Source organism: Staurois parvus, unplaced genomic scaffold (genome assembly GCF_062004578.1).
Source record: "Staurois parvus isolate SC_StPar_1 unplaced genomic scaffold, SC_StPar_1.0 ptg000102l, whole genome shotgun sequence".
In the NCBI taxonomy this organism is placed as follows: domain Eukaryota; kingdom Metazoa; phylum Chordata; class Amphibia; order Anura; family Ranidae; genus Staurois; species Staurois parvus.
Window position 1 is genome coordinate 919,613 of NW_028317898.1, and position 8,399 is coordinate 928,011.

Here is an 8,399-nt window from a genome sequence, read left to right on the forward strand (position 1 = left end):
CTTTGCCACCTACCACTCAGAAAACGGGGGCGTGGCATCAGAGCATGGGGGCGGGGCGACAAAGCTTTGGGGCGGCATCTCTATGTCCTCCCATTGAACTTTTTAGAGGGGGTGGCTTTCACCTCCATAAATGTGGGGGCGTGGTACCTCTCTAAATGAGAGTGGGGAAAAGACCGAAACTCCGCCTGGGGGGAGGAGTATGGTGTAGAAGTCTTCGAGGGGGCGGAGAAGAGGCGGGATCAGAATCCTCATCTGCCGTGATGGAAGGGGCGGGTCTCCACCTAGGGGGAGGAGAACAGGAGGCAAATCATAGAGAAAGAGGCGGCGCTCTGTGGGTTGAGGACACCTGAAGTGACAGGCTGCCCTCTTTTCTACTTCCTGGTCACCTCTGTTTCCATGGCAACGCCCTGGGATTACAGGGAAAGGAGACATGGACATAGTGGATGGCTCCTCCCACTCTTACAATACTAGATATCTAATAGAGAGATGGTGTCACTGAAATTTGCTTTGGTGTGTTAATGGAATTCTATTCTTTAGATGAATCTGAAGAAGAGAAAAAACCTGTTGCCAAGAAAGCTCCTGCCAAAATGCCTCAAGGGAAGAAAGCTGTAAAGGAGGAGTCTGAAGAGGAGGGTAAGCTGCCTGCTGTCTTGTGAATTGTTGGCACAAATGATGAACAATTTTGGGACTTAATACTGATCTTTGATGACTGATGTTTGCTGATGTGCCATAAATGTGATAACTTTGTTTTTAACATGCAATGGAGATCTCTTTTTACTGGAACTTTTATTTTTTTTTTACTTGTGTAATGAAAGAAAACCTTTTGTCAGATTTTTTTTTTTTTTTTTTTGCCGTCTGTGTCCCCGTTGTAAAGATTCAACATTTTGTTGCCACCAAAACATGAATGCAGGAGACCTTTTTCTAATGGGGGCACGTTTTCCTGTGACAACTGTCTGAGAGGATATCCTTCACATTGGAAAGATATCTCCTCTTCATGTTGAGGCAACATTGAAGGAAGTGAAGGGAATTCTCTGACACAGATGGTCAATAAATGGAACCCTCTCCTCTTCTATCCAACATATTTAAAAAGGGAAAAAAGCCTTTTTGCTCTACTTAACTGCATTGCCATATTTAACCACTTCAAGTCTGGACACTTTTACCCCCTTCCTGGTCCAGGCCAATCTTCAGCTTTCAGTGCTATCACACTTTGAATGACAATTGCGCGGTCATGCAACACTGTACCCATATGAATTTTTTAGCCTTTTTTTTAGACAGATAAAGCTTTGTTTTGATGGTATTTATTCACCACTGGGATTTTTATTTTTTTTGCTATGTAAATGAAAGTCCAAAAATTTTGAAAAAAAAGTGTTTTTCTTATAAAATTTTGCAAATATATATTTCATCATTTTTTAACTATTTTATTTTTTTATATTTGTTTTTTTACATACTGTCACTCTAGGAGTGGAGTGTCACCATGGTGACACTACTTTTTTTTTTTTTTTTATACTTTACCAGGAAATTGAGCATTTGTTTTTATTAGTTTTTTGCTGAAAATATTTAAAAAAAAAAAAGTTCATACATTAAAATTTTTTTTTACCTTCTTAAAATATTTTCAGGGTTTCATGTGCATTTTTATGTACAAATGTGCACAAAATTTTAAAAAATTGGCTCTGGAAGTGATGTGTTTAGAAAACGTTATTCGGGGCGCTGGATGTATGCTGGACTCTTGGTTTTCTGGCACCTATAGACCTTTGTCGTGTACTATGCATATCCAGATGCAGAGATTAACGAAAATGTCAGGAAATCCATATTGGCTGTGTGCATTCCAGTTGAGAAAATCTGAGAATTCTCACCTAGCAATATAATGGCCCTTCTGGGGTACAAGTGTCAAGAAAATTTCAATTGAGTTTTCTCTTGTCAGTAGTATTAGGTCTGCAAGTGTCAATTTCCTTTAGATTTTCCAAAACATATGCGGTCAAACCTAAACTTTCAGTTTGTATGCAGTCAGGAAGGCTCTTGCGTGTCTTAGTTGAAGGTAAATCTAAAGGAAATTGAATAGGAAAGTTGTGTAATGTATGGCCAGCTTTAGCGTCTGTTCTGCAGTTGCCATGGCGCTGCGCGTGTGATTGGTTAGAACACCAACCATTAAATGGCTTGACAGTTTAGTTGAAAGATGCAGGCAACTGTGACAGTTTTCCTCATGGGATGCTCTGAATGTCATTTATGTGAAACTGTTAAATCGGTGTGTGTATATCTCTGCTTTAAGTTGTGTTCGTATAGTAGCATAATAGCGTTCCCTTGGGTCTCTGGGACAGATAATGAAGCTGAAATTCCTGCTTTACATGCTAATTCTATTCAATGTTGGCCATCATTTCAAAGTTCATGCCATATTTGCTAATGTGTATTTGGTATTTCTGGTTATAATATTTTTTTCTTTTTTTTACTCCTTTTGTTAGATTTGTCAGTATTTGTTGCTAATCTGAATTCTGCAAAAGATTATGATGAACTTAAAAATGCTCTGAGGGAGTTTTTTTTGTAAGAAGAACTTGCCAGTGCAGGATGTTCAGATTGGAGCCTCCAAGTAAGTATTTTTAAGATAACGTGCTGAATAGGCGCCCTGTGCTGCAGCTCCTTCACTTGCTCTGCAACTGCATGCCTCTGCTGGGTCTACGGCTAGGTTCACACCTATGCAGTTGGCGTTTCTGCAGTGCTTTTTGCGGTGTGTTTTTGTACATACGGTTTTTTTCTAGTTGCTAGGAAGATTAAACCAAAAAAATGCATTAAAAAAAATGCACTACATGCTTTTCCGCATTGTCTCCATTGAAGACTATAGAACCGAAAACTCAACTTTGTGTTAAAAAAAAATGTCCCTGACCCTTTCCAAAAATATATATACCTGTGCTTAAATCCCAATAGCTTGTACATGCATTTATCCATCAGGTGCTACAAGGGATGTAACCACATATTAATATTAATTACACACCTTTAGCACCTGATGGATAAATGCATGTACTAGCTATTGGGATTTCAGCACAGGTATCTCTTGTTTGTTGTATTGTGGGTCAGTAGCCATACCTGAACCTTGTAGCTCCCCCCATTGTGTCTTTTCCCCTATGCTAGCATTGTGTCCACAGTAACATTTGCGTAGGCAGAGCAGAGTAGGACTGGCCATAGAGGGATTACTTTGACACAGTTGGCCAGCTTAAACATGTATTGCAATGTGTGAACTAAATATCCCTATTTATTGCATAGTCTGCTGGAAAGGGTATATACCAGTGTGCAGAGGGTCCTCAGAATTTCTAGTGTTAATATGTGGTTACACCCCTTTAGCACCTGATAGATAAATGCATGCACTAGCGGTTGGGATTTGAGCACAGGGATCTCTTGTTTGTTTGTTGTGCTGCAGCTCCTTCACTTTTCCATCTCTACTGCAGGAGGTTTGGCTATGTGGAGTTTGCTACTGCGGAGGAAGTGGAAAAAGCCCTGAAATTAAATGGAAAGAAGGTTCTTTGTTTTGCGATGAAAGTAGAGAAGGCCAACACTCCTGCAGAGAAAACAAAAAATGCAGAGAACATAAGATAGGATCTGTTTGTCCTCCCATACAGTACTTTTGTTTTTAAATTGATCCGTTGGCTAGTTTTTACATTTTCATAATATGATTATATATTAAATGTACACATCTAGCCTAATAGCAAGAATAGGTCCTGTGTATCTTTTGGATTCGAATTGACTTTAAGGCATGGATTGTGAAACTCTCTGTAAATTAAAGTCAATTACTGCTCACTCTTTGTTCCCTTTATGGTGATGCTGTTATTGGGGGGACCAAAAAGATGTTGGCAGCCTGGTTGTTATGCTGACACACTGTTTTTAATACTTAATCACCAGTTTTAATAAAGTGAGCAGATAAGGAAGGTTGGGGTTCAGTCAAGCCTATATTTGCATCCTTGTTTCAACAATAGCTTCAGTTTCCTCATAGGTAAAGTTTGCAGTACTAGAGGAAGACAATAGTAGCTTCGTCGTGGTGCATGTTCCAAAGTCGTAGAAATGTAGGCCTGATGTGTTCAGTTAGCCCTTCACAAAAGGTTTGTTCTGTGAGTTTAAATAAACGTTGCATTTCAGTAGTTTTCTAGAGCTATACCTGCATTATAGTCTGCAGTGAAAATCGTTGAATTTTCAAAGTGGGGCTGGTCTAAACTGAATCTAGCAGAACTCCAAGGTGGTGGTCCTGGAGCTGCTTATTTTTCCAGATGGGTTATCTGAACAATATTTTAATGAAAATATTTTTAATACTTAAATGAAATGTGTGTAACTTCATAAGACTCGCTTCTACTCTTAGAGAGAGATGCACGAACTCTGTTTGTTAAGAACATCCCCTATAGCTCAACTTCAGAGGAATTGCAAGAGATTTTTGAAAATGCCAAAGACATCCGTCTTCCAACTACAAAAGATGGTGCTAGTAAAGGGTAAGTAGATCCATGCTGTCTTTGACTGCCTGCAAAAGAATTTGCACATTTTAAAGTGTTAGTAAACCGCAGGAGAAAAGTGATCCCTGCAAGTTAATGTCATAATATGCACTGCATACTAGCACATTATGTAAAGCTTATCTTAAAACTAAGCCCTCCGGTGGGGCACTGTCACTGCTGCAGAGGCTTCTGTCTTCACCTGGTCTTCCTTTTCAGGTTCCGTCTGATAGGCCGGGCCATGATGGTGTCACTCATGCGTGTGGGAGTCCCGGGCTACGGCACAGTACTCCGAAGGATTGGCATGGGTATGCCGTTCAGAGCGCATGCGTCGGCTTTAAAAATGGATATCTTCTAAACAGTGCACGTTTAGGACATATCATTTTATCTACAGGGAAGGCTTATAAGCTTACCTGTAGGTAAAAGTTAAAAAAAAAAAACAAGTTCACTACCACTTTAATGAGATTAAATGGATTTACTCGTGCTTTATTGCATTGAGTTGCCCATTTATTACTGCCAGTGTGTGGTAGCAGACTTTAGAATTGCACAAGAATTTAATACAGTGCACTACAAAATACATACAGTTGTGTTCAAAATAATAGCAGTCAGACATTGCTAACCTGATCAATCACTGTTTTTGGTTCAAAATCATAGCAGTGTGGAGTTCTATTAGTGAGGTCATTCATTCTTTGAAAAACAGGTGGCAATTATTGCCCTTATTTAAGGAAGGAAGGCAGCAAATGTTGTACATGCTGTTTACAGTGCATTTCTCTCTGAAATTCTGAGGAAAATGGGTCGTTCCAGACATTGTTCAGAAGAACAGCGTACCTTGATTAAAAAGTTGATTGGAGAGGGGAAAACATATAAAGAAGTGCAGAAAATGATAGGCTGCTCAGCTAAAATGATCGCAAATGCTTTAAAATGGCAACCAAAACCTGAAAGACGTGGAAGAAAGCGAAAAACTACCATTCGAATGGATAGAAGAATAGCCAAAATGGCAAGGACTCCGCCAACAATCAGCTCCAGGAAGATCAAAGAAGGTGTAAAGTTACCTGTGAGTACTGTTACAATTAGAAGACGCCATGTGAAGCCAAGCTATCTGCAAGAAGCCCCCGCAAAGTCCCACTGTTGAAAAAAAGACATGTGCTGAAGGGGTTACAATTTCCCAAAGAGCACATTGACTGGCCTAAAGAGAAATGGCGCAACATTTTGTGGACTGATGAAAGTAAGATTGTTCTTTTTGGGTCTAGTGGCCGGAGACAGTTTGTCAGACACCCCCAAACACTGAATTCAGCCACAGTACACTGTGAAGACAGTGAAGCATGGTTGTGCAAGCATCATGATATGGGGATGTTTCTCATACTACGGTGTTGGACCTATTTATCGCATACCAGGGATCATGGGTTAGTGTGAATACATCAGAATACTTGAAGAGGTCATGCTGCCTTATGCTGAAGAGGAAATGCCCTTGAAATGGGTGTTCCAACAAGACAACGACCCCAAACACACCAGTAAATGTGCAACATCTTGGTTCCAGACCAACAAGATTGATGTTATGGAGTGGCCAGCCCAATCCCCGGATCTTAATCCAATAGAAAACTTGTGGGGTGACGTCAAAAATGCAATTTCTGAGGCAAAACCAAGAAATAGAGAAGAACTGTGGAATGTAGTCCAATCATCCTGGGCTGGAATACCTGTTCACAGGTGCCAGAAGTTGGTTGACTCCATGCAACACAGATGTACAGCAGTTCTCAGAAACAGTGCTTATACAACTAAATATTAATTAAGGGATTCAAAGGAAATCAAAATCTTCAAACATTTTTCAGTTTATATAGTGAATGTTTGAGTTTGTAAAGAAGAATACAAACACTGCTATTTTTTTGAACCGTCTAATATTCACTTTTCTTCAATTTTTTTAAGCGGAACAACAAAAATTTGATATATTTTTCTTCATGTTTTGATTTTATTTTGAATGTGTTGTGTTCCCAATGCATTTGTGTGTATGGAAATAAAAGCTATTAGAAGGATGTTGAGCTTTATTCACTTTTTTCAACACACTGCTATTATTTTGAACACAACTGTATATGTGTAGTAAAATGATCTTTGAATTGTGTTTCTTGAATATATTCAGCTGTGGCATGGTTCTCTATACATGTATATCATGTTAATATGTGAGAATATCTTCATTCCTTTAGAGGCAGTCTCCAGGCTTTCTTTTGATTATACAGTTTAATGTTACTAGTGCTTATAAAGCGCTTACATTTTCTACTGACTGCAATATTCCATTATTTGGCCTGCTTGGACTACAGGCTAGCAAGGACTTTTTGGGACTGTTGGTAATGTCAATGCATCTAGAGACCTACGCCAGCTTTTTTTAAATATATTGGAGAACAATCGGGGTTCTGGTCATACCCTATCTGTCTTTCTGAAATTCTATTGTGTACAGTAAAGGTCATAGAAGATACTGGTCTCCTGTGCATAAGATGGATTTACAGTGGGGCAAAAAAGTATTTAGCCACCAAGTGTGCAAGTTCTCCCACTTAAAAAGATGAGAGAGGCCTGTAATTGGCATCATAGCTAGACCTCAACTATGAGAGACAAAATGAGAAAAAAAAATCCAGACAATCTCATTGGCTGATTTGGAAAGAATTTATTTGCAAATTATGGTGGAAAATAAGTATTTGGTCAATATCAAAAGTTCATCTCAATACTTTGTTATATATCCTTTGTTGGCAATGACAGAGGTCAAACGTTTCCTGTCAGTCTTCACAAGGTTGGCACACACTATTGCTGGTATGTTGGCCCATTCCTCCATGCAGATCTCCTCTAGAGCAGTGATGTTTTGGGGCTGTCGCTGGGCAACACGGACTTTCAACTCCCTCCAAAGGTTTTCTAGGGGGTTGAGATCTGCAGACTGGCTAGGCCACTCCAGGACCTTGAAATGTTTCTTACGAAGCCACTCCTTCGTTGCCCTGGCGGTATGTTTGGGATCATTGTCATGTTGGAAGACTCAGCCACGTGTCATTTTCAATGCCCTTGCTGATGGAAGGAGGTTTGCAGTCAAAATCTCACGATACATGGCCCCATTCATTTTGTCCTGTACATGGATCAGTCGTCCTGGTCCCTTTGTGGAGAAACCGCCCCAAAGCATGATGTTGCCACCCCCATGCTTCACAGTAGGTATGGTGTTCTTTGGATGCAACTCAGCATTCTCTCTCCTCCAAACATGACGAGTTGTGTTTCTACCAAACAGTTCTATTTTGGTTTCATCTGACCATATGACATTCTCCCAATCCTCTTCTGGATCATCCAAATGCTCTCTAGCAAACTTCAGACGGGCCCGGACATGTACTGGCTTAAGCAGGGGGACACGTCTGGCACTGCAGGATCTGAGTCCCTGACAACGTAGTGTGTTACTGATGGTAGCCTTTGTTACGTTGGTCCCAGCTCTCTGCAGGTCATTCACTAGGTCCCTCTGTGTGGTCCTGGGATTTTTGCTCACCGTTCTTGTGATCATTTTTACCCCACGGGGTGAGATCTAGCGTGGAGCCCCAGATCGAGGGAGATTATCAGTGGTCTTGTATGTCTTTCATTTTCTAATTATTGCTCCCACAGTTGATTTGTTCACACCAAGCTGCTTGCCTATTGCAGATTCAGTCTTCCCAGCCTGGTGCAGGTCTACAATTTTGTTTCTGGTGTCCTTCGACAGCTCTTTGGTCTTCACCATAGTGGAGTTTGGAGTGTGACTGTTTGAGGTTGTGGACAGGTGTCTTTTATACTGATAACAAGTTCAAACAGGTGCCAATGATACAGGTAATGAGTGCAGGACAGAGGAGCCTCTTAAAGAAGAAGGTACAGGTCTGTGTGAGCCAGAAATCTTGTTTGTAGGTGACCAAATACTTATTTTCCACCATAATTTGCAAATAATTTCTTTCCAAA

The 8,399-nt window shown here is 40.3% G+C and overlaps 1 non-coding gene across 1 annotated transcript; it reads left to right on the forward strand.

Annotated features, from left to right (window-relative positions):
* The first annotated feature begins 662 nt into the window (after positions 1-662).
* On the forward strand, positions 663-728 carry LOC149467731 (small nucleolar RNA SNORD82). Its single transcript, XR_016311868.1, has one exon. It is a non-coding gene; the product is annotated as a small nucleolar RNA SNORD82 (small nucleolar RNA).
* The last annotated feature ends 7,671 nt before the right edge of the window (positions 729-8,399 follow it).